Source organism: Cibotium barometz, chromosome 52, assembly GCF_041138505.1.
Source record: "Cibotium barometz isolate CiBa-2024 chromosome 52, ASM4113850v1, whole genome shotgun sequence".
NCBI classification, from domain to species: domain Eukaryota; kingdom Viridiplantae; phylum Streptophyta; class Polypodiopsida; order Cyatheales; family Cibotiaceae; genus Cibotium; species Cibotium barometz.
In genome coordinates, this window is record NC_141097.1 from 41,966,064 (window position 1) to 41,990,357 (window position 24,294).

Consider the following 24,294-nt stretch of genomic DNA (forward strand, 5'->3'; position numbering starts at 1 on the left):
CGTATAATGCCTAAGCTAATTAGGGCAAACGGACACTTGTTTGACCCAACGAAGATAACGCCCAGGGAAAAATTCTCAAAAAAATTTTTCGTCTTGAGACAGTGATGGAAAATAGGTTTTAGGACCTCCTCTTCCATATGGGAAGTTACTAGCATGCACCTGCTTTATAAAATATCTCTAAGAGTCATTCACGTGCGTATAATGCCTAAGCTAATTAGGGAAAACGGACACTTGTTTGACCCAACGAAGATAACGCCAGGCCTCTTGAGGCTGTAATAACGGGCTATGAGAAAATATAAAAATTTAAAAAAAAACGTGTGATTGCTCATTAAGGAGCATTTAGGTAATCAGACATGGCAATGATAGAGGGATTGCCAGGGATCACACAAGGACTGAACCCAATGGCTGACATCTTTGAGCCATTGAGATCTATGCCGCAAATGCACCTCCCAATACCATTGGACATGCCTATAATAAGCGTGTCATCGGGTTTTACACCCCTTGTCACTTAAATTCCACCGGGCTTTGGTCCTTTACCTAACATCTCCACAAATCCTATGGATACCAACCCTTTCTTGGATGCCCACACCTTGGACATATTGACTAGTCTAGGAATGGCGGTAGCCCAAGGACTGAGTGAGTCCCTCCCAACAAGAGCACTCACATACGACCTTAGTGACTCATACAAGAATACAGCTGTACAAATCTCCAAAATCATGGGCAAATATGATAAAACAATGGATCCTGTTCAATTCATACAAGTGTTTGAATAGAGATGCAAAGCCTTTGGAAATCCCAACTGCCCCACCAAGGTTCATGCGTTGAAATTATGCTTAGAGGGAAAGGCTAGTCAATGGTTCATCACATTGATGCCGGCCGATCAAGACCAACTTCAGAACCTTAAAGTCAGACTTTATCAATGGCTTTTCAAGACAAGGTGATCAGTGGAGTGTGCAGCAAAAGAACTCTATTCAATTGAGCATAAACCAAATGAATCCATTACAGACTTTATCCTTTGGTGTGGATAAGACTCTTGGACTGACGATGTGAGTCATGGGAGAAATTAAACGATTCTTAATTGAAAAGATATTTCATGATGGGCTTAAAGAAAAATAGCTTACACAACTTGATCATTGTATCCAACCTCGAAACATTTGATCAATGTTGTAAAGAAGTAGTACGTTTAGATGACAACATGCTAGAAGATGATCATGCTACGAAATGTTTCTCATCTAAACCAAGTGAAGAAATGGCAAAAGAAAGATTGATCTCAGAATTGTCATTCCATGAATTCTATGCAGCCTTGCTTAAAAGCTTACAACCGACATCTCTAAGAGAAGATGAGCTGCTGTTGGAATTAGGGTTGCAGGAATGCACACACAACTTCAAGAAGATGAGGAAGCTTGAGCATAACACAGTAGTGTATTATGAGTGCCAAAAATGAAAGATAACAAGCCCTAGAAGATAATGGGCGTATATACAATGCACGGGGGAAAAAACCTCCTAGTGAGGGAAAAAGTGCCCCGACGGTCCTAAGTGTGTTCACACACATCACTACTATAATATGGTAACAAATCCCCCCTGGAGTGATGCGGTGAACAAGAGCTAGCACTCATGTATAGGGAAGTGTCTAGCTATGTGGACGAATCCACAAAAGGGAGTAAGCCCAAAGCTTTGCGAAAAGCTTCGAACTTCTCACGAGGCAGAGCCTTTGTGAAAAGGTCTGCAAGGTTATCCTGTGTTGGCACATAAGCCAAACTGATCTCTCCTGCAGAGAGTCTCTCCCTGACATAATGGTAGTGCACCTCAATGTGCTTCGTACGAGCATGGAACACTGGGTTCCGCGCAACTGCCAATGCGCTCTGACTGTCAGTGAAGATGGTGGTGGCAGATGGCTGCCCAACACCCAAATCAGCCATAAGGCGTCTGAGCCACACACACTCAACCGTAGCTGTGAAAGCTGCCCTGTACTCAGCTTCACAACTAGAAGTGGCCACAGTAGGCTGCTTCTTGCTCAACCATGATATGCATGAGCTTCCAAGCATGAAGCAAAAACCACTCGTGGACACGCGTGTGTCATAACAACCAGCCCAGTCAGAATCTGAAAAAGCATGTAAATCTGGCGGCAATGATCCCCCCTTGGGATAAAACAACCCAAGATGCCGAGTACCACTCAAATAGCGAAAGATACGCTTCACTGCCTGCCAATGCTTAATGCCTGGGCTATGCATAAATCTGCTCACCTGTGAGACTGCAAACTGAATGTCTGGCCTCGTAATGCATACATAAATGAGGCAACCAACAGCTGTCTGATAGAGTGTGACATCAAAGTGATCTCCAGCATCATGAAGACTCAACTTCAAACCTGTCTCCATTGGAGTAGCAATAGGCTTGCAGTCTTCAAGGCCAAATCTCCGCAACAATGTTTCAATATACTTTGTCTGACACAAAGCAATACCTCCATCACACTGCTTAAATTGTATCCCCAAATAATGATGCAAATGCCCCAAATCTGACATCTCAAAAGAGGCATTCAAATCAGCCTTAAAATCAGCAATATGACTCTCATTTGGTCCTGTGAGCAGCATGTCATCGACATAGAGAGCAATGATTAGATGTACACCATCCACACGTTTAACATACAAAGTGCTTTCTGTTGGACTATTCTGAAACCCATGTGCAGTCAAATATGCATGTATTTTTTCATACCAAGCTCGTGGAGCTTGCTTTAAACCATATAAAGCCTTTTTTAACCTGCACACTTTGTTTTCCTGCCCTCTTTGAACAAAACCACGAGGCTGCGATACATACACCTCCTCATGCAAATCTCCATTTAAGAACGCAGTCTTTATGTCCAGCTGATGTACATTCCAACCATTATGAGCTGCTAATGCACAGATGCTACGAACAGTGGTCATACGACATGTGGGAGCAAAAGTCTCATCAAAATCAATGCCCTTCTCTTGAGCATAACCTTTTGCAACAAGCCTAGCCTTATGGCGATCCACTGTGCCATCAGGCTTACGCTTCAATTTGTAAACCCACTTAGTGCCAATGGCCTTCTTGCCAGGGGGCAAGTCACATAAAGACCATGTACCATTCTTCATAATAGCATCGTATTCTGCTTGCATAGCAGCCATCCAATTTTCTGAACTTTGTGCCTCATCAAATGAAACAGGCTCACTTTCATCGCACATACTAGAAACAGCCAATGCATAACAATCTGACGCATAAGAGGCACCATGAGAGCCAGAACGAGTGCGACTAGACAAAGGGGCATCCAACTTGCTGTCACGCAAAGTCTGCACCAGCCATCTAGGCATATTCCTAGAGCCCTCAATCTCTTGTCTCTCATCCTCAAGTGCATCATGCACATCTGCATCAGATATAGGCTGATCTGTGCCATCATTTAAAACCTGCATAGGCTGAAAAACTGCCTCATGAGGTATTGCACTTGACTGTGCACCACTGAAAAGAGGCAACAATGTATCATAGACATCACGTGAGCTTATACTTGTCTCCTTAGTACATGAAACCAAGGGCTGAACTGCATCTTCCACAAATACAACATCACGGCTAACCAAAATGCGCTTTGTCTGTGGATGATACAAACGATAGCCTTTGCTCTCAGCACTATATCCAACAAAAATACATTTGACAGCTTTGTCATCCAATTTTCTGCGATGTTGCACAGGCACTAATGCATATGCCAGGCAACCAAAAACACGTAAATGGCCAACAGATGGCTTGCGGCTATGCCAAGCCTCATATGGAGTGACAACCTGTAATGCTTTGGTGGGACACCTGTTTAGTACATAAGTGGCACACATGACAGCCTCAAGCCAAAAACAATGTGGTAGACTTTGACTCTTAACCATACATCTTGCCATTTCCATGAGAGACCTGTTTTTTCTCTCAGCCACACCATTTTGCTGTGGTGTATACGGTACTGTACATTGGTGTTTTATCCCACGCTCAGCCAGAAATGCATTAAATTCTGAAGACATATACTCCCCCCCTCGATCTGAACGGAGGGTGCCCATCTTACTTTCTGACACATTTTCAGCCATAACCAAAAACCGTTTGAAGCACAAAAACACTTCGGACTTTGCCTTCAAAGGATATACCCATGCATGCCTGGTAAAATCATCAATGAAAGTCACGAAGTAAAGGTAGTTTCCAAATGATGGAGTTTGCATGGGACCACAAACATCACTATGAACAAGCTGCAATCTGCGTTCAGCTCTCACTGATCCATCTTTGGGAAAGGAAGCACGCTGCATTTTACCCAATATACAGCCCTCACAAACATGCTTGACAGGTGCCTCAAGCTTAGGCAAAGAAGACACCATTTCATATTTCTGCATGCGCAGCAAACTTGCAAAATTCAGATGACCAAAACGTGCATGCCACAGTTTTGCATTTGAAATAGCCTGCGTATCCATAATAGCACATGCTGAATCCTCTACACATTTGCCATCCATATTGAGCTTATACAGCCCTCGACATAGTGAACCAGATGCTACAATGATGTCACCACAAGAGAGATCATGAACAGTACATCTGTCATCCACAAATTTTACAACCAAACCTGTTTTGGCAAATGCAGAGACTGACAGCAGATTCTTTTTGATCCCTGGCACATACAATGCATCAAAAAGTGTAAAGGTGTTGCCATTTGCAACATTCAGCACAATCTGTCCAACTCCTTCAACGGGATAAGAGGAGTTATTGGCACAAGTGACAGTATTCCCTGTGGGAGCAGACTCAAGGAAAGTGAATAAACTGCGCTGCGAGGTGATATGCTTAGTGGCACCACTGTCAAAGTACCATACATCTGAATCTACTGCAGACATACATGTGTCATGCAAAGATGGGTCATAACTGCACTGCGCATTGAATGCCCATTCTGTATCTAGCACAACATTAGCAGATTCATTGTTAGAAGGAGAGGCATCTGCAACAGCCATACCAGCCTCTTTCTTCTTAGCCTCTTTCGCAGCCAGCTTAGGACACGCTTTGATGACATGATCATTTCCCTTACAGTACTTGCAAAATGTCTTCTGTTTGTCACCCTTCTTCTCATCTTTGTCTTCCTTCTTTGGTTGCGCAGCATTTGCAGATTTCTGCTTACTAGAAGAAAAGCCAGCTTTACCTTTCCCGCTTCTCTGACTAGCAACGAAAGCTTGATCTGCGACACGCATAATATTCCTGTTTTGCCTTGACTGGTCTTCTTGCAGCAAAACAGAAACTAACTCCTCAAATGATAAGGCATTGGGATTGCCTTTCATCATCAAGCGAAGAGTGGAAGCAAAACCCTGATAAGAATCTGGTAGACCATTCAAAACAGTCTGCACAAGTGAACTGTCTGACAGGATTTCATCTGCAGAAATGAGCTGCTCTTTGAAATCCTTGATCTTTGTCAAAAAGCTATCCATAGAATCACCTTCGTTCATATGCTCACTCTCCAACTGTTTTCGGAGATAAGCAACACGAGCCTCATTTCTTGCCTGATACAATGTGGCAAGTACATCCCAAGCATCCTTAGAAGTCCTGCAGGAGCGAATATGTGGGATAATGGTACGTTTGACAGACAACGCAATCAAGGCATGAGCCTGCGCATCTCTACCATCCCAACGAATCTGCTCTGCTGAAAGTGGTGGTTCTCGAACAGCTGCTACAGCACTTGTGCCTGCACCATCATCAACAGTACCTGTTTCTGATGTGTTTGCAGCATTCCCAGCCACAATAGGACGTGCATCAATACCCTGCACAATGTTCCATAACCCCTTTGCTACCAATACATGTCGCATCATATATGCCCACAATGGATAGTTGGTGCCATCCAACTTATCCTCAGCAGCCAACATGCGGAATACATCATTGTTGTCAGCCATGGCCAATGACTGTACTACTAGATGTAAATGCTGTCTGTAAGAGGTAAACCTGTATAAAATCGACCTGTGCTATGTAGCACAGCCCAAAACAGACGAATGGGCACCTGTCCTGCAGATTTTAATCTTGACAGAAAATCTGCACAGTAGGACGATTTTGCCTGCGCAGTACTTGGTATGCAAAAACGGAGGGCGAAATGACCTCAGATCAAAATTCTGAAACGACCAAGCCCTACGGGCTTACCCACGGCATATACTAACCTGCAGACGCTCGTGAAACCTCGTCGCAATCGGAGGAGATGAAGCGGCAGGTGCCGGTGATGCTGCCCGGGAGGAGGAAGCCTGCTCTGATACCAATTGTTGGAATTAGGGTTGCAGGAATGCACACACAACTTCAAGAAGATGAGGAAGCTTGAGCACAACACAGTAGTGTATTATGAGTGCCAAAAATGAAAGATAACAAGCCCTAGAAGATAATGGGCGTATATACAATGCACGGGGGAAAAAACCTCCTAGTGAGGAAAAAAGTGCCCCGGCGGTCCTAAGTGTGTTCACACACATCACTACTATAATATGGTAACAGCTGCTTCAAAACCAACCATTCTTAATGCCTCTACAAGTGAGAAGCGAAATGCCTTGTGTTGAGTGCAATCACTATGACCATCCCAATCCCCATTATGCATACAAGGCACCTATTTTTCTACACTACATATATTGTAAATCCTTTGATCATGATACTAAAAAGCATCCCAATTCATCAACAATTGACGCAAAACCTCCATCTCTCATGCACCAAACATAAACAGTCCAAAGGGTAGAAACTGCTCAGGAAGTAGTTAATCGAACACTTCAGTGTTCGATTATTGTGGACCACACAAAGTGGCAGACTGCAGCGTTTGGAATACTTCCATGCCCATAGTCGCTGACACATTGCAACCCATGTGTGAATGATGTGGCATTGATCACATGTTCCAAGATTGCCCAAGACGAGTTGCTTCAATGCCATTGGTCTTACAAAATATAACTTTTAACATCTTGAGTGTACAAAACGGGATATTGTCCACGGTACCCTTGAATGTGCTTACATGCTTATAAGCCAAGGCATGAGAAATGGTCACAAAGAATGAAAAAGACAATACCTTAACATGGGTAGAAGAACATGCTTTAAAGCAGAACCCAAAAGAGAAAACAAAACCTTCTAAACCCAAGAAAAACAAGGAATAACAAACTATCGAAACAAAGGTTGAATTAAAGAACAGGGAAAAGGAGCTTATGGAGGACATAAACCCAAAAGAGCCAAAAGCTACACATGATGCAGACGCATCAACCTCAAAGGCCACCACAAAAATTCGATCTCGTCGCACATGGGAAAACATAAAATTCGATCTCGTCGCATGGGCAAACATAAAAAAAAATTGACGATCCAAAGAAAGTCAAAAGATGAAACATTCTAGTATGCCATGTAGTGAGGATGAAACAAGTTCTGATGACTCTTCACTCAGTGCATCTCATGGGCCAATCAAGAAACTAGAACCTACCCAATCAACCCAAATTGAAAATCATGATCATATGACATATGCGGAATGCAAAAAGCAAGCTCAAGAGAGCATGCTTAGCTTGGTTGAATGTCTTATAGGATCACCAGTTGTGATTGAGCCTCATAATGCCAGTCTCCCAAAATACATAACCAAGAGGATTACCGCTTCCCCTTTCAAGAGGAAGACATACTCTCTATAGAAGAGTCATTAGAGACAGATTGCATGAATTATGCAATTGAGAAAGCACGTGAGGAATTCGATAATTCCCTTACAAAATTAAAACAGTCTCCCAAAACCTCATTTGGAGGAATGCTCTTCTCTCATGGTGAAGCCAACATAACATCAACACTTGCACCTTTAAGAACTCAACATGAGTTATATCGAGACAAAAAAAAACTCTATAGAAGAGGATTGTAAGGATTCACAAGTTTCCAAATAGAACTCAGTTAGAATTATCAGGGGACCAAGTGTACCAGTGTACACATTGGTTACTCTTAAAAAAGCTGAGAGCCAAAAAGAGGATGAAACTGAATGGGAATATGAAACCAAGATGGGATCTGAAGCTGTAACAAAAATTGAAACATCCATGGTTCCTCTAGAAGATTCTATCATGTGATATGGTTGGATTTCCCTATAGACAATGATGTTAAGCGCAAACGTGCATTGATTAGCCCTCGAGCTAGTCATAACATCATGGCAATAGATACTTGGGTGTCATTGGGAAAACCTAAACTTATTCCTATAGACAATGGTCTGGCAAGAGGAGCCAATGGACAAAGCATTACAGTTCTAGGTTACTTTAGCTATGATACTTAAACAATCGGTGGAGATGTGGAATTTGCATTCCATGTTACCCTAAATTCCCTTGAGTATGATGTCATCCTTGGTGGAACTTGGATAGGTGAATCGTTGTATTCGATAGATGCATCCATGCAAACAGTCACCTCCTTGAACACTCCTGCGCAGGCATTGTACAATTGCTATACGAGAGGAAGAGACCTTGGAGGAGCTCGAACTTCCAACATATCTTACTGAAAAGATTCTGGTTGGATTCTAGTTGGATTGTAAATTTCAAATAGAATCACCATAGCTCAAGCACATCTTTATCCAATACGTGAATACAATCTCATGACCCTCGAGTTATGGGATTTGTTAGGTCAACCAACACTCACGGATCATCCGAAAAGAATTCCCTTTACAAAAGATTTGAACATGCCATGTTTGGGATACTTTGAGCATACAATGTATATTGAAACTAACCCCCTTGTAAGTTTTTTGTGGTTGAGTATGTGTTGGAAGCAGATTTAATCTTGGGGCATAAATGGACTATTGCTACCCAAGCACCACTGTGCTTTGCTAAGCGATAAAGTCATCATGATGGTCATGATACAAAGTTGACAATACCATACTACAAGGAAGAGGATCCAACTTTAATGGATTTCTATGATGCTGAACGCAAAAGGCTACAAGCCTCTTCCACAGAAGCCCCTCTACACAATGACCTACCATCATCTGCATCATTGACCGACTCCGTGACAGCATCTACTCCTTCAACCCCATCCTCACCAACGAAGTTAGATACCAATACCTCACAATCAATAAGTATTCCTGAAGAAGTTCCCCCCATGCAACCATCTATCTCTAACAAGGAATTCAAAGGAAAAGCCCTGGAGCCTATGCCTCTTCATCGAACCTCACCAAAAGAGACAACCGCATGCTTGAAGGCCTCATCATCGACAACCACTCCACAAGAGACTCTTGCCTCATCATCGTCAACAATGCACATGAGTCCCAAACCTGTAGCCTCAGTGCCAACAACCAATGTGAAGGATGGCCCAAAACCTTCCACTTCCAACAAAAAGAAAAATCCACCAAGATAACACAAATCAAGGTATCCTAATGGTATCAAAATGCGGGTGGAGAAGCAACTACTTGTTGCTCAAGGCTACTACGAAAGTGCCAATCAAATTTGGATGCCTCGATAGTCAATGCCTCTTCCTCAATGCAACACACTCAGAGGCCAAGGAAAAAGAAAAGTACTCCACAACCCCATCCACAAAAGCCTATGCGAGTTCCTCAAAGAACTCCACCAAGTCAACAAGTGTGGGTACCAAAAAGATTACTGTGCAAGCACAAGGGTACTACCAAGTTAATACCAAAGCTTAGATTCCCAAGCACTTCACAAAGCCCCCTAAGCTTGCACACAGAAGGAAACCTCAGCACCAAACGCATCAGCCAAAAATTTGTAATGTTCATCAAAGATGGGTGCCTATGCATGTGCTTCAACAACAAGGATACTATGATGGTAATCCTATCATATGGTTGCCAAATCGAACAACGTGAAGAAAACCTCACAACTGACTTCAACCCCAATAGCTTCACATAAAGTTCAACAAGAATAGAGACCCAAGCAACACCAAGCAAGTCACTCAACCACTCTCATGCATTCAGTACCTACACAAGAGCTTGTGTGTTCAAAAAACCCCAATGGTAACCAACCAACAGTCTTACTTACCGCATTGACAACATTTGAGCCACAAATGCAAGAATTAATTTCCACGTTTGAAAAATGAAGACTTATGAGTGCATCAAAGACAACTCACAATGCTCTTTTCACCCCTCTGGATGTGAAGCATAAGTGTAGAAGCTACGCGGCACACCTAAGAACCTATTCTCTGAAAAAGGAGAATAGCCACAAGAACCTGTTACTCGCAAGGTGGTAACAAAAAAAACACACACAAACACAAACACAAGAGAGTCATACATATGGCCTATCAAACAAAAGATCTTAAATACCCATTCCATTTTTGTTAAGCTTATCACTAATTTTTCTTTTGGCTATATTACCATAGCAGCTGCTCCATGAGTACATATCCATACTCATGCATAGGAGAACATTTGCACCAAAGCCTCACCATCGACAACTTTCAGGTACATCTCTGGATGGTGAAAGATCCCTGTTGTTGAGATATCGAGCTCGTCTAGTGAGGCGGTGGACACTGATGACCCGCTTGGGGGATAGGCCCCACACTTACACCACTAGCATGGTTGGTGGGATCTTGGGTGATATGCGGCCAGTGGGATGACAGGCTGTGTGACAGCCATTCTAGAGACTGGCATAGTTATAGCGCCAGCTCATTTAGTCGGGTTCACACTATAGAGAACCTGTGTATGTATTTGGTTGAGTACCTTTCATATTGTGTGTACTCTTATCTTGTATATGGTGTGTTGAGTGTTGAGTGAAGAAGAAGAAGATTTCAGCCTCTCACCTTGTGTGTTCTCGATTAGGGTTTTGTGAGTGTGTGTGTGTGCTTGCAAGAGCTCAAGCTCTCTTCCCCCCTACACCTTTTCATGGTATCAGAGCCTGGTTCGTGCTAAGGGCTGAGCTACAAGCAAGAGAACCACAGGAAGCGGTATGAGGGTAAGAGCTTCGACTACTCTTCTCTATTTGTGTTGGTGACTACACCCTTGTCGGGAGCTCTACGAGAGGCACCGGCAACGATCTCTGATTGAGGAGCTTTCTCTTCGCGGGAGTAAAGCTATTGGACAAAATTTCTGGGCCGAAAACGCGTTTCGGGCGCGTCTGGACCTCCGTTTTTTAGAAAGCAGGCGATTTCGAGCACTGCGGGTAAGTCATCGATTCTCTGTAGAACTCTGTTTTAAGAACTGCAGGAAGACAGATTGACTGTGCAGACACTGTGGGTGCTGCAAAGAGGTCTACAATTGCCATTGGGTGTATGTATGCACATTGAAGTCACTGGTTGTGACATTTAAGAGTACTACAGTACCGCTGTGCAGAAAATACAGCAGTTTGTGCAGAAAAACCAGAGTGTAGTTTCTGGTAAAATTGTGTGTTTGGCAAGATGTCAAATGATGGGATAACTCAAATTGTTGGCTGAGAAGCTTGATAAGAATAACTTCCATGCTTGGAGGTTTAGGTTGACGAATTTCCTGATGGGAAAAGGCTATTGGGACTACATAGAAGGTGAGCATGAAGAGGCACCGGAGATACCGGATATAAATCCGACTGCTGTAGATGTGAAAGAGTTTAAAGACTGGAACCAAGGAGCCAGGAAGGTTATGTATTGGCTATCCATTAGTATATAGGACACCATGATTGGGCACATTCAGGATGCCAAGTCCCCCAAGGAGGCGTGGGACACCTTGGTAAAGCTTTATTAAATAAATACCAAGGCATGCAAGATACAGTTGAAGAATGAACTTCATACTGTGGAGAAAAAGAGCATGTCTGTGAATGACTATGCGTTGAAGATAAAGGGTATTGTGGAATCCCTTGCATCTATTGGTGTGTCAGTAGACGATGATGATAAGGTGGAGGTCTGTCTACGTGGTCTTGGGCCACAATATAAGGCATTCAAGACGTCTATTCAGACTCGGGAAAACATTCCCAACTTTACAGATTTGGTGTCTATGCTGATTATCGAAGAGAAGAGCTTGGGTGAAGACCAACAGTCTTCACAAAGTAAAAACAGTTCAGAGCAACAGGCCTTCTACACGAGTTTAGGAAGAGGACGAGGAGTCAAAGGGGCCGTGGAAATTGGCAAAGGCAATATAATGATGCACGTGAATGCTATTATTGTGGTAAGCCTGGACATGTGCAGGCAAAATGCTATAAGAAGCAGGCTGACATGCAAAATGGGAAAGTGCATCAAAACAACTATGCATCCTCAAGCAGAAATAATGAGGATAATGAAAGGTTGTTTGTTATGCAGCATGTCGTGAATGCCATGTCTGAAAATGTTGATGCAGCACAAAAAGATAATGTATGGTATGTGGATTCAGGCGCTTCGAACCACATGACAAGTCATGGGGAGTGGTTCAAGGAGATGAAAAACCCAGAAAGACTAGGTTTTGTGGAAACAGGGGATGACACTGCTCATCCAATTGCCCATGTTGGAGATGTGCCATTGTCTATGCAGGATGGCAAAGTGAAGTACCTTACAGATGTACTTCATGTACCGAACATAACAAAGAATCTGGTTTCAGTTGGCCAGATGATTGAGCAGGGTTTGCAGGTTCGGTTTAACCCTGATGGTTGTTATGTTGAAGACTTTAAAGACAAGTGTAGGTTGGTTGCAAAAGGCAACAGAGTGGGCAGAATGTTTACATTGAATGTAGACATGCCTGAAATGAGTGCTGCGATGTTTGCAAACGGTTCAGGAATTGTTGCAAACACAGACATTTGGCATAAAAGGATTGGACATGTAAATGTGCAGAGACTGAAGTCTATGCAGACAAAAGGAATTGTGACAGGGCTGCCAAAATTTAAAGTGGAAGGTATGCAGAAAATATGTGAAGCATGCCAATTTGGGAAGTAAACAAAGCATGTGTTTCCACGCAACAAATATGTGAGCAGAAATGCACTAGATGTTGTGCATTCAGATGTATGGGGTCCTACTACGAAGACTATATCTATGGGAGGCTGCAGGTATTATGTGACTTTCATTGATGACCACACAAGAAAAGTGTGGGTATATTTCATGAAGGAGAAGAGTGAGGTGTTCACTCACTTTCAGAATTTCAGAGTTTTGGTTGAAAAGCATACAGGAAAATATGTAAAGTGCCTAAGGTCAGATGGAGGGGGAGAGTACTTCTCCAATGAGTTCTCTGAATTTTTGAAGAAGAATGGTATTCGGAGACAGTTTACATCCATGCAGATACACTCCGCAGCAAAATGGAGTTGTTGAGCGGAAAAACAGGCACATTGCTGAGATTGCGCGAGCATTGATAGAAGAGAAGAATATGTCGCATAGCTATTGGGCTGAGGCTGTTTCTACAGCAGTATACATCATGAACAGGACTCCAACTGCAGCCATACATGATGTAACTCCAGAGGAGAGGTTTATTGGCATAAAAGCAGATTTGTCTCATCTGAAAGTCTTTGGATGCATTGCATATGTGCATGTGCCAGATGAGCTGAGAACTAAGCTGGAAAAATGTGTGTTTATTGGATACTCCCTTGAGCAAAAGGGATACAGGTGTTATAACCCTGCTACACGCGAATTGAGGGTAAGCAGGGATGTTGTCTTTGATGAGATGAGCAGCTGGTATGCTGCTGAAAAAGAAGCTGTTGGGGCTGATGTGAGTGGAAGTGTGGTTGCACAGAATGCAGGTCAGCAATCACAGTCTTTGAGTGGACCAAGAGAGTCCTCATCTAGTGGGTCTATTGATAGACCATGGAGTGGCAGGTTGCGTCATAATACCAGTCCTGCAAATGTGATTAGTACATCACGTAAAGGAAAAGAGAAAGTGGTTGAGCCCCTTGGTATGGCTGACATTTCTGCAGGGCATTCTCATGTTGATGGAGAGTCTAGTGGCTCAGATATGAGCCTTGATGAGGAGCTTGGGATCCCAGCTATGAGAACACCTGGTGTAAAGAAGGCTATGGAAGCCATGAATGAAAAGCTGCGAAGATCAGGGAGAGTGAAGAACCCTGTGCAGAGATTTACATATGATGGTTATGTGGCACATCACTATGCATATATGGCAAAGGTTGTGCAGGTTGTAGAGCCCACATGCATTGATGAGGCTATTGGAAATGTGTGTTGGGAGAAAGCTATGGATGAGGAGATGGATGCACTATATGGAAATGAAACTTGGGATTTAGTGCAATTGCCTGAAGGCAAGAAAGCCATTGGATGCAAGTGGGTGTACAAAGTAAAACATAATAGTGATGGAAGCATAAACAGGTACAAGGCTAGATTGGTAGCCCAAGGATATGCGCAGACATATGGAATTGATTATGAGGAAACTTTCAGCCCAGTTGCCAAGATGGCAATGGTGAGAGTTGTGATAGTAGTGGCTGCGTCAAAGCAATGGTCTTTACATCAGATGGATGTAAAGAATGCATTCTTGCATGGGGATTTGCAAAAAGAAGAGGTGTATATGTTGCAGTCACCTGGATATGAGGATGTGAGTCACCCCGAGCATGTTTGCAGGTTGAAGAAAGCCTTGTATGGCTTAAAGCAAGCACCAAGAGCATGGTCTGACAAGATTTCTGAATATCATGTCACTATTGGCTTTCATGTAGCCAATGCAGATTTCTCGCTGTATGTGAGACATGGTGATAGAGGAGTTGTGCTTGTTGTCATCTATGTAGATGACTTGATCATTACGGGGGACCATGATTCAGAGATCTTTGATGTAAAGATCTTGCTAAGACAGAAGTTTGAGATGAAGGATCTGGGGGAGCTCATATATTTCTTGGGCATTGAGGTGATTAGGTCACCACATGGTATTGGATTACTGTAGAGACAGTATGGCTTGGACATGTTGTCCAAGTATGGTATGACAGGCTGTAAGCCTATTTCCGTGCCATTGGATCAGAATGGCAAGTTGAGTGCAGATTCACGAGAGATCTTGGAGGATCCTACTATGTATAGGCGCATAGTAGGAAGTTTGATCTACATGACGATCACCAGACCAGATTTGAGCTATGTTGTTGGGTTGGTGAGTCAGTTTATGTAGGTTCCACGGAAACCGTATTTGGATGCAGTGAGACGCATACTGAGGTATGTGAAGTCTACTTTGCATTGTGGACTATTCTATGAGACTGGACAGAGATATGTGTACATGGGTACACAGATGCTGATTGGGCTGGTAGTATCTCAGATAGAAGATCTACCAGTGGATTCATGTTTTCTTTGGGGAGTGCTGCTGTGACTTGGAGCAGCAAGAAGCAGCCTACGGTTGCTCTATCCAGTACAGAGGCCGAGTACAGAGGAGCTGCTATGGCACCATGTGAGGTAGCTTGGTTGAGAAAGCTACTTGCAGATTTGGGTCTATCATCAGTGGATAGACAAGTTGTCATTTTTTGTGACAACATTAGCAGTATACAGTTGTCCAGGAACCCAGTATTTCATGCTCGTACGAAGCATATAGAGGTCCACTACCACTTTGTCAGAGAAAAGGTCTTGGCAGGAGACCTTGACCTTGTTTATGTCAGCACCGAGATCAGGTAGCTGACATCTTCACCAAAGCATTGGGTACAGAGAAGCTCCGCAGATTCAGGGCTTCGCTTGGTGTACATGAGATGGAGTTGAGCTCGAGGGGGAGTGTTGAGATATCGAGCTCATCTAGTGAGGCGGTGGATAGGCCCCACACTTACACCACTGGCATGGTTGGTGAGATATTGGGTGATATGCGGCCAGTGGGATGACAGGCTGTGTGACAGCCATTCTAGAGATTGGCATAGTTATAGCGCCAGCTCATTTACTCGGGTTCACACTATAGAGAACCTGTGTATGTATTTGGTTGAGTACCTTTCATATTGTATGTACTCTTATCTTGTATATGGTGTGTTGAGTGTTGAGTGAAGAAGAAGAAGATTTCAGCCTCTCACCTTGTGTGTTCTCGATTAGGGTTTTGTGAGTGTGTGTGTGTGCTTGCAAGAGCTCAAGCTCTCTTCCCCCTTGCACCTTTTCACCTGTCCCCTTGCACCTTTTCACCTGTCCCCTCCGCGCAACAAATCCTGGGGTGCTAGTAGCGGAAGTAGCATTTCTTGCCTGGGGCAGGGTCCTTCACTCAGGGCCTTGCCCACGTATATCTGGACAAGAGACTAATCCCTCTGTTCTTCCAAAACACCGGGAAAAACTTCCCTCGCCCGAAAAGCACGAGCGATTCCTCCAGGATATTTTTACTCGAACGTAGTCAAGAGTCTTAACTAACTGAACTGATCTGACCGAACCCATAAGTTCTCATAGTAAGATCAAGGAAAAGACTTGCACTTGGATCATAGAGACCAATGTTTTTTTCCTCATTAAGAGGCACAGCCGTTGATTGTTTTCCATAGAATATTTTTATCCAGGATTTACTTCATCTATTGTACCATAACAGAATTGAGTCTCATATTAGGGATCCATCAGTCCAGCCTACAGTCCCGTGGGTTAGCCAACCCCAACCACTGTAGTGATGGGATCCATTTAAGAATTTGGTTAGGTTTTGTCCCGGGTACCAGGGAAAAGAGTTCCTAAGCCCCCTAGCCGGATATTCATGCAAACTTAAAACTAGTCACACCACTTATACACCCAATATGAAATTGCCTTTCTCACAAATTTAGCTGTCTTTAAAACAATCTTTTAATGAAACTATAGTATCACTGATCATAATCCTCTAAAATATCCTGTTGACTCCTAATTTCTAATTTTTTCTTCATTGGCGTACCTATGGCATCATTGGCAACCAGAACGCTCACCACCTGTCCACTCAGGGGCCTTTTCGATAGTTCCTAGCTCATAGTACTCGAAAATATATTCACTTATAAAAATCAAAATGGAATCTCCGTTGAAGATTCAGCAAGATCAACCAATAGATCCATATAAAAGAGCCATGGTGTAGAGCGGTTCTCTCTACCGTGCAATATAGTGCTCATAGAGTACTACCGATCAACAAATGTGTTAAGAAACACAATGTCAATCCGAGGACTCGACCCGATTAGTGCATGAAGGCTTATCCCATGAGGGAGAGCTCATATACATGAACCACCACTTGACGATTCAACCATTCATCACCTCAATCAATCTCTCAATCCCTTAAATCCACTACACTAATCAAGAGAACAAGCAATGCATGGCAATCTCTTAATCCCATTCAAACATTAATTAAATCTTAGCTTTCCCTAATGCCATCAAACCCATAAGTGTGCATCTACTAACCCACAAGCTTAAGCAAGCATAGAATGTAACATTCACAAACCCACAAGCTCATAGAGAGAGTCTATCCAAGAATAACTCATTGCCAATGAAGTGGACAAGAGCTTGCATCAATGGAGACTACACACACACACACACACTACAAGCATGCATACACAAGAGAAAGAAAGAAGAAGCATTCAACTAATCATAGATTAATCTACTTCAATGATGCTAAAACAGATTAAGAGAAAGAAGTGGAGCTATACTCATTGGAGCTTGATGCTCATTAGAGTACAATAGAGAGAGAGTTAGAGAGTTGCCATAGCTTGAGAGCTCAAGAGCTTCACTCAATTGCTTATGAGAATGGCTAAAAACGTACTCTTTCTTTAGCTAACATCTCTTTTATAGAGATGTCACTAATCCTAACCCTAGACCTCTTTCATACATGGGCGGACAACCCCATAAGTGAGCCTTGCTTAATACACTTAGAACTCTCATTTAGAACCCACATTGGCCTAAAACAATTTACATTGCACTTCGGCACAAAAATATGGAAAATTTATGTGTGTCTTTATGTTCCCATGGCTACAATCTCGCTCTCTCGCATTAATTGCTTCCAGCCTCCTTCCATAATCCGTGTTCCCGTGAGTGTTCCCATGGAACATTCCCCCTTCCTAAATCGCGCACGTCCTCGGCGCGGTAGAAACAAAAGCTGCAAAAAAACAATGGAAGACAAGTAAAGCCTTTTATTGAAAAAAAACCAGAAATGACAATCTCACACGTGAGCATGCAAGTGAAAGGCCAATTAGAGTTTTAAAGAGTGCTAAAAGAAGCGAGTAAAGACTAGTCAAAGTGAGACTAAGTGGTAGATAGTGCTATGCAAAGGCAAGTGTGTTTGTACACCACAGGTTATGACCGCAGTCTCAATGTCCTACAAGTGTTTAAGTTATTTCCAAGTGGCAACCCTACTCCTAAATAAAAGCCATGGTGATTGGACCTTTCTTTCTTTCTTTCTTTTCTCTTTTTTATTTTTTTTAATTTTTTTTTGTATGTAAAGAGCAGAAGATTAAAGAGAATTATTATTTTTAGCTTGATAAAGAGGAAGGTTCCATCTCAATAAGACCCAAGCAATGGCCAAGAGACCTCCGCCAAGAGAATCTAAAGGCCGCTAAGTATCTCAATGGCGACAGACCCTTTTCTTTCTTTTTGACATAAGGAGTACCCCATGAAGATGAGGGCATCCGTCTCGAGGGCCCATAATGTACCCAAGAGTCCTACCAGCATCTATCAAGGCGATAGAGTCCTTGTAGGTCTTCTTCTTAATCTTTTAGATGTCAGTGTACACCCCATGGAAACCAAGGCATCGGCCCCAAGGTGCTAAAACAACCCAAGGTCCTACCAAGCATTCCACATGGCCGTAGACATGTCATGTCTCAAGTCACTTCTATATATTTTTTAGGGCATGTGTTTCGTAAATTTTTGTTTATCGTAGCACCTAGCCCATACCTAAGAGGTAGCTACCACTAGGGATAACTAATATACTTCTAGAGCTTAAGAACTTGGCATACTCCGTTGGTATATGTCTTACATCGTCTTCAAATAGAAATACCTTCTACTAAGTCCTCTACTAAGTCCTCTAAGAATCTAGAAATCACTCGCCAATAGTAACAACTAATTTAAAACTTAAACCAGCCAATTGTGTGTGAACATGCAAACAATATATGCAAAAGTAAAAAGCACATAAAGAACAAAATATTATGATTTGAATACACCTGTTGTAGTGCTCGTTGATGTGGCGCGTTTGTCTTGATGCATTGCTGATGTGCAGATTGCTTCTCTTTGCTCTTTGTAGGCATTGCATGTCTCCCCCCTTCCTAATTTGTGTGCACGGTAGGTGGACTGTTGGAGCGTGTTTGTATGCTCTTGTTTTGCTGAGATCTCTGCAAAATGTCTTATTAACAAATAAGAAAAGAAAAGAATAAAAATTTGTTATTGGTGCCAATCACCGAATATAACCGAGGGAAAAAACCCAATGGGAGAAAAGTGCCCTGGCTTGTTGATCTTATTGTGGAGTTGATGTGCTTATCCTTGCACTGGCAGTGGATCCGTATCCACTTCTGCTGGAAAGATTGTATTAATCACTTCAGGATGTAAGGACAACCCTGTACAAAATCCGGCCTCTGGAGGAGAAGGTGGTAGAGGAAGGAGTGCTTCCTCGCTAAAATATGGCATTGGTTCGGAAGGTTAAGCAGACAATGCCGATTTTGGAATTGCTCACTATAGGTGCTCATATAGTGATCCAAAATTGACATGTTGAGGCTAGGGGAAGAAGGGCTTGCAAGATAGGTGGTTGCAAGTCATTTATGCATGTATCCCTCCATTGTTGTGCTTGAACCTCCTCAGGTAATCTACGTTGATTTGGTCCTCGGTCTGGTACTCTCATATCAAGAAGGTTATGGCATTGGGGTGTAATTCGCACAATTTGTTTCATTAAGCCCGTGCCATATCGTCAAAAGTAAGAGCAGCATAGCCAACAAATGTGTGAAGCTTGCCCTAATACGAGTCGTGTGCACACTCTTGACAATGTGGAAATGGATGATGCTGTTGATAGAATAAAGTGACAAAGTGATGCCCACAGCAAATTTCACCTAAGGGAGCATAAAAGTACCTAGAATGAGTTTGAAAAGGAGGAGCACTATAACCCCCGCGATGTTCACGTTGAGTACTATTAGGGTCAATGCATGGTGGACATGTATCTCGCCAAGTATCCATCAGGAGGTATCTGGGCGTAGAACAATGAAATTTAGAAACTTCAAACTTTATACACTCATATCCAGCATTACAATCCCTATCAAAAACAAGTAGATAAGATCATCTCAAAAAGAACACAATCCTGTAATGGCAGAAGGAACCACATTAGTAAAAGTGAGACTATTCAAACACTGATCTACCAAAGAGCTTCAATTGTAGTGTTAATGCCTTACCTTTGGTTTTGGGTATGTCCTTCTTAAGAGGTGGAAGGATAGCAATTATCGAGGAATTTGAGCAAGATAAGAGGATTTAGGCAGTGAAGTGCTAGAATCTATGCTCAAAGGAGACTCATGTAAAGTTGGATTTGTCTTAGGTACACAAGTTGATGGTGGAAGTGTATAACAAGGAGAAGGTGGGACAACTGGTGATTCAATATATGTTTTGGGAAGGTCAACACAAGGAGATTTGTAGGTGCTATTACAACCACCTATCCTATCTTGAAGAGGTTGTGTTGATTTCCTTTGCACCCACTGATATGAAAAACATAGAGTGGCTTTTGGAATCTTATTTTGATACACTCTTCTGGCTCTAGCAACCCATGGCATTTGGGAAGCCAAAGTGCTGTTGCACCCTCATAATAGCCTTGTGCTTTAAGAACATGCTTTGGGACCCAATGAGTAACGATTTGAGGCTTAGGCTTGGAAAAGATATTCTTTTTAGGAGGTTTAGCAACTAGGCTAGATGGTATAAGTTTGTACGCATCTTTGGGTAGCCAAATTGACGATTCCTTCTTGCCTGGCCTTCTTTGAGCAGTGACTAGAGTAGTTGGAACTTGCCAGCCATGGCCCTCACTTGAGGACTCATCGATTATCCACATCACTTGTCTTGGAGCTTGAAGAGCAGATGTTGAAAGTGGGTTGTGTAAGGTAGAACTACCACCCTTTTGACATGATAAAACTCGTGGAGCAGCAGATCCCAAGATGCAATCAGAATCAATTTGCAATTTGTATTGTCTATTCTTCCAATCTAATGAACAATTGGTAGCACTTAACCATGATCGACCAAGAACAACCTCTACCACTGCCTTGGACTTACTAGCCACATAAAAGGGAACTAACATCTGGTGATCCTGAATGGATATCATAATGACACATTTTCCCGCCCATCCTGAGTTATACGTTGCACACAAGTAGTAGTAGAGCTGATGCATGGATTCCACCAATACCCTCATGTGCCCATTCCAAGATCTCCTTATATTGATCAAGGTTAGGTATAAGCTGCAACACTCCATCATTACACTGACGATATAATCTCCCTGAGATTAACTTGAATGGTTGCCATAGGTCCACATTAGGACCCGCTCTAGTTGTATATCTGCCCACTTGTCAAAATTTCTAAGATGGGTTCAGACCATTTAGGAGCTGTCTCTACAAGGAAAAGTGTTGAATCTAACATATCATCATCCACACCCACAGGAGCTTTTCCAGAGGTGATTCGAGACAAATGATCTGCCCTAAGATGAGTTGTTCCTTTTCGGACTGCCACTTCAAAATCAAACTCAAGAAGGATGACAAACCACCTCACAATCCTTCCAGTTGCACTAGACTTATTCACCAAATATAGCAGTGCTTGATGGTCCACAAAAAATATAAATTTGTTTGCCAAAAGGTAAAGCGAAACTTTTTCACTGCATATATCATGGACAAACCTTCTCTTTCTGTTGTTGTGGTATAATTCTTCTCAGCATTGTTCAACTGTCGGAGCATATGAGATTGGGAAATCCTTATTATGTTCTCCCGATTGAGCCAAAATACATCCAATTGCAAAGTTTGAAGCATCAATATGGACATGAAAGATTTGGTTCCAATCTGGTGCCCGTGAGATGGGTGCAGACACTAATGCTTGCTTCAACTTTTCAAAGGATTCCTCACACTCGTCAGTCCAATTAAACTTTACAAGAAGAGAATATAATGGTCTGGCTAGAACAGCGTACATGTAGATGAATCGACGATAATAGCCACAATGTCCCATGAATATTTGTACCCCTTTAGGGTTGATAGGCCGAGGTAATGAGACAATGACATCAATTTTATCCATATTTGTTGAATTACCATTGCGAGAAACAATATGGCCCAAAATCTTCCCATGTCTTACCATGAATTTGCACTTGTCAGGATTTAAGTATATACGATAAACTTGACACTTTTGAAACACAAGTCTGAGGTGTTCTATATGATCATCACGCTCTTATGAGTGAACACATAAATCATCCATGAAGATCTCAAGAAATAGCCTAAGGTACTCCTTGAATACATGACTCATTAACCACTGAAAGGTTGCTGGTGCATTTGTTAGACCAAATGGCATAACACGATAGGCAAAGATGCCATCTTCAATTGCAAAGGCTATCTTGTGTTGATCCTTTGGATCAATTGACACTTGATTGTAACCGGAGAATCCATCCAAGAAACTATATGCCTTTTTCCCTGCAGCACGTTCCAAAACATGATCCGTGATTGGAAGTGGGTAATGATCACGTACAGTAGCTGCATTTACCTTCTTGAGGTTCACACATACTCGTAGTTTTCCATTTTTCTTGGGCACCACTATAATAGGGGAGACCCATTCAGCGTGTTCAATCTCATAGATAAATTTTACCTCTAAGAGCTTGTCTATTTCTTCTTTTATCTTTTGTGCAAAATTCTCATTGTAAGTATAAGGACGTTGCTTGGAGGGCTTTGCATCCTCTCGCAATGGAATTGTATGCTAACATATGCTTGGATCAACTCCTTTGAGGTCTTTATAACTCCAAGCAAAAACATCGCGATACTCCTTTATTGTTTGAATTAATAACTTCTCCTCATCTAAGGACAAGTCTGTGGCAATTCACACATAGCGAGGCTCTTCTCCTAGCTTAGCGATATCAATTTTTTTTTGCATCTTCTGGACCATCATATGAAACCCCTGGCATGCTTGGCTTTTGTTGCATGGCTGTTGAAGAACAATCTTCCGATCTTGAAGAGTGTATTGTGTGAAGTTGGGGGGAACATTGAGACCTTGTTCATGTCCACTTGAGTCATCACTAATTGAAGACCATGCGGTTTTGAGCTCTCTTTTGCAATCTTGCATCAGAGTTTTTTGTTCAACCGTTATCTTTGCACTTCCGACACTCTCTTTTGAATCGGTTTGAGACTTGAGTTTTTGTTTTGGTCTCTTTGTTTTTTTACGATTTTTGCTAAACAGTTTTTAGCTTTTCTCCTGGTTGGAATCCATCTGATCGTTTTACTTGGTCTTTGATACTACCTTGTGCTTGGATATAGTATAGATATCCATTCTTTCCTGAGAAGTGAGGTGGTGGTCAAGATTGTTCATTCTTAAACTCCTTGTTTTCTTTTTGTATTCTCTCACGTCGTTCCCTCTCATCTTGTTTACGGATTCTCTTATGGCTCGTACAGCATTTACGTTTGGGTCAGCTTCTTTGAGGGATCTCTATTTGAACCTCCCTTCCTCTCAAGAGTAGGCGTGCCTTTCCTAACTCTTTCTCGGGGATTATCACATCATCATCAAAATCAGAGTCCCATGTGTCTTCCTTTATCAGCATCATTAGCCGATTCGAGTGTTAAATCCTCCACTGAGACTTCCTATACATGCAGTACTGTGGATGCAACCCCATAGTACAAATCATCTAGAAGGTCACGTGGTTGTACCATTCATATAGGAATAATGTCATATCCATCTGAGTCACAAAATTGAATTGGCTTAGGTAAAGCACATGTCGATAATGTTGCAAGGACATGACTCCATTCTAGGGGATCAATTAAGTGCTCAGGGAAGGGTTGTGGAATGTATGCCTCATCTGATACACTTCGATTACCCTTAAGTCTTTCCGTGTTGAAATCCTTACATGAGGCTCCACACATCCACAGATCTTCTCGCCCATCTGACAATGTAACTCTTGAGCCCTCAGATGAAGCAGAATCAAACTCATCTATTGGAGACCGCGTTACATCACGATATGAGTGATTCTTTAGGTTGACCCTTGTGATGACAGAATCATGTCGGGTTGCAACTGCTGTGAACGGAGAGTCAACGGAGGACGTCTCGCGTAGCAAGGTCGGCCGAGGTCTTGACCAGCCTTGGTTTGATTTAAATGGTGAGCTTCCAGTACAGTGGATGAGGGACCAAGGAAGCGGCCTATGAGTGAAGCGCTAGGTGACCTTTAGAGGATCCTAGAGGGTGCAAACCATACAGTGCTCGGGCTCTGGGTCACCGAAGATAACCACAAGTACGTCGAGAAAGATATTGGAACAAGGAGTAAGAGTTGTTTTCTGAATTCGGGCATGGATCTGGTTGATTGACCTTACTGGTCCACAAACAGATGAGTCCATGGCTCTTTATATGGATCTGTTGGTTGATCTTGCTGATTTTCAACGGAGATTCCATCTGGATATTTTTATG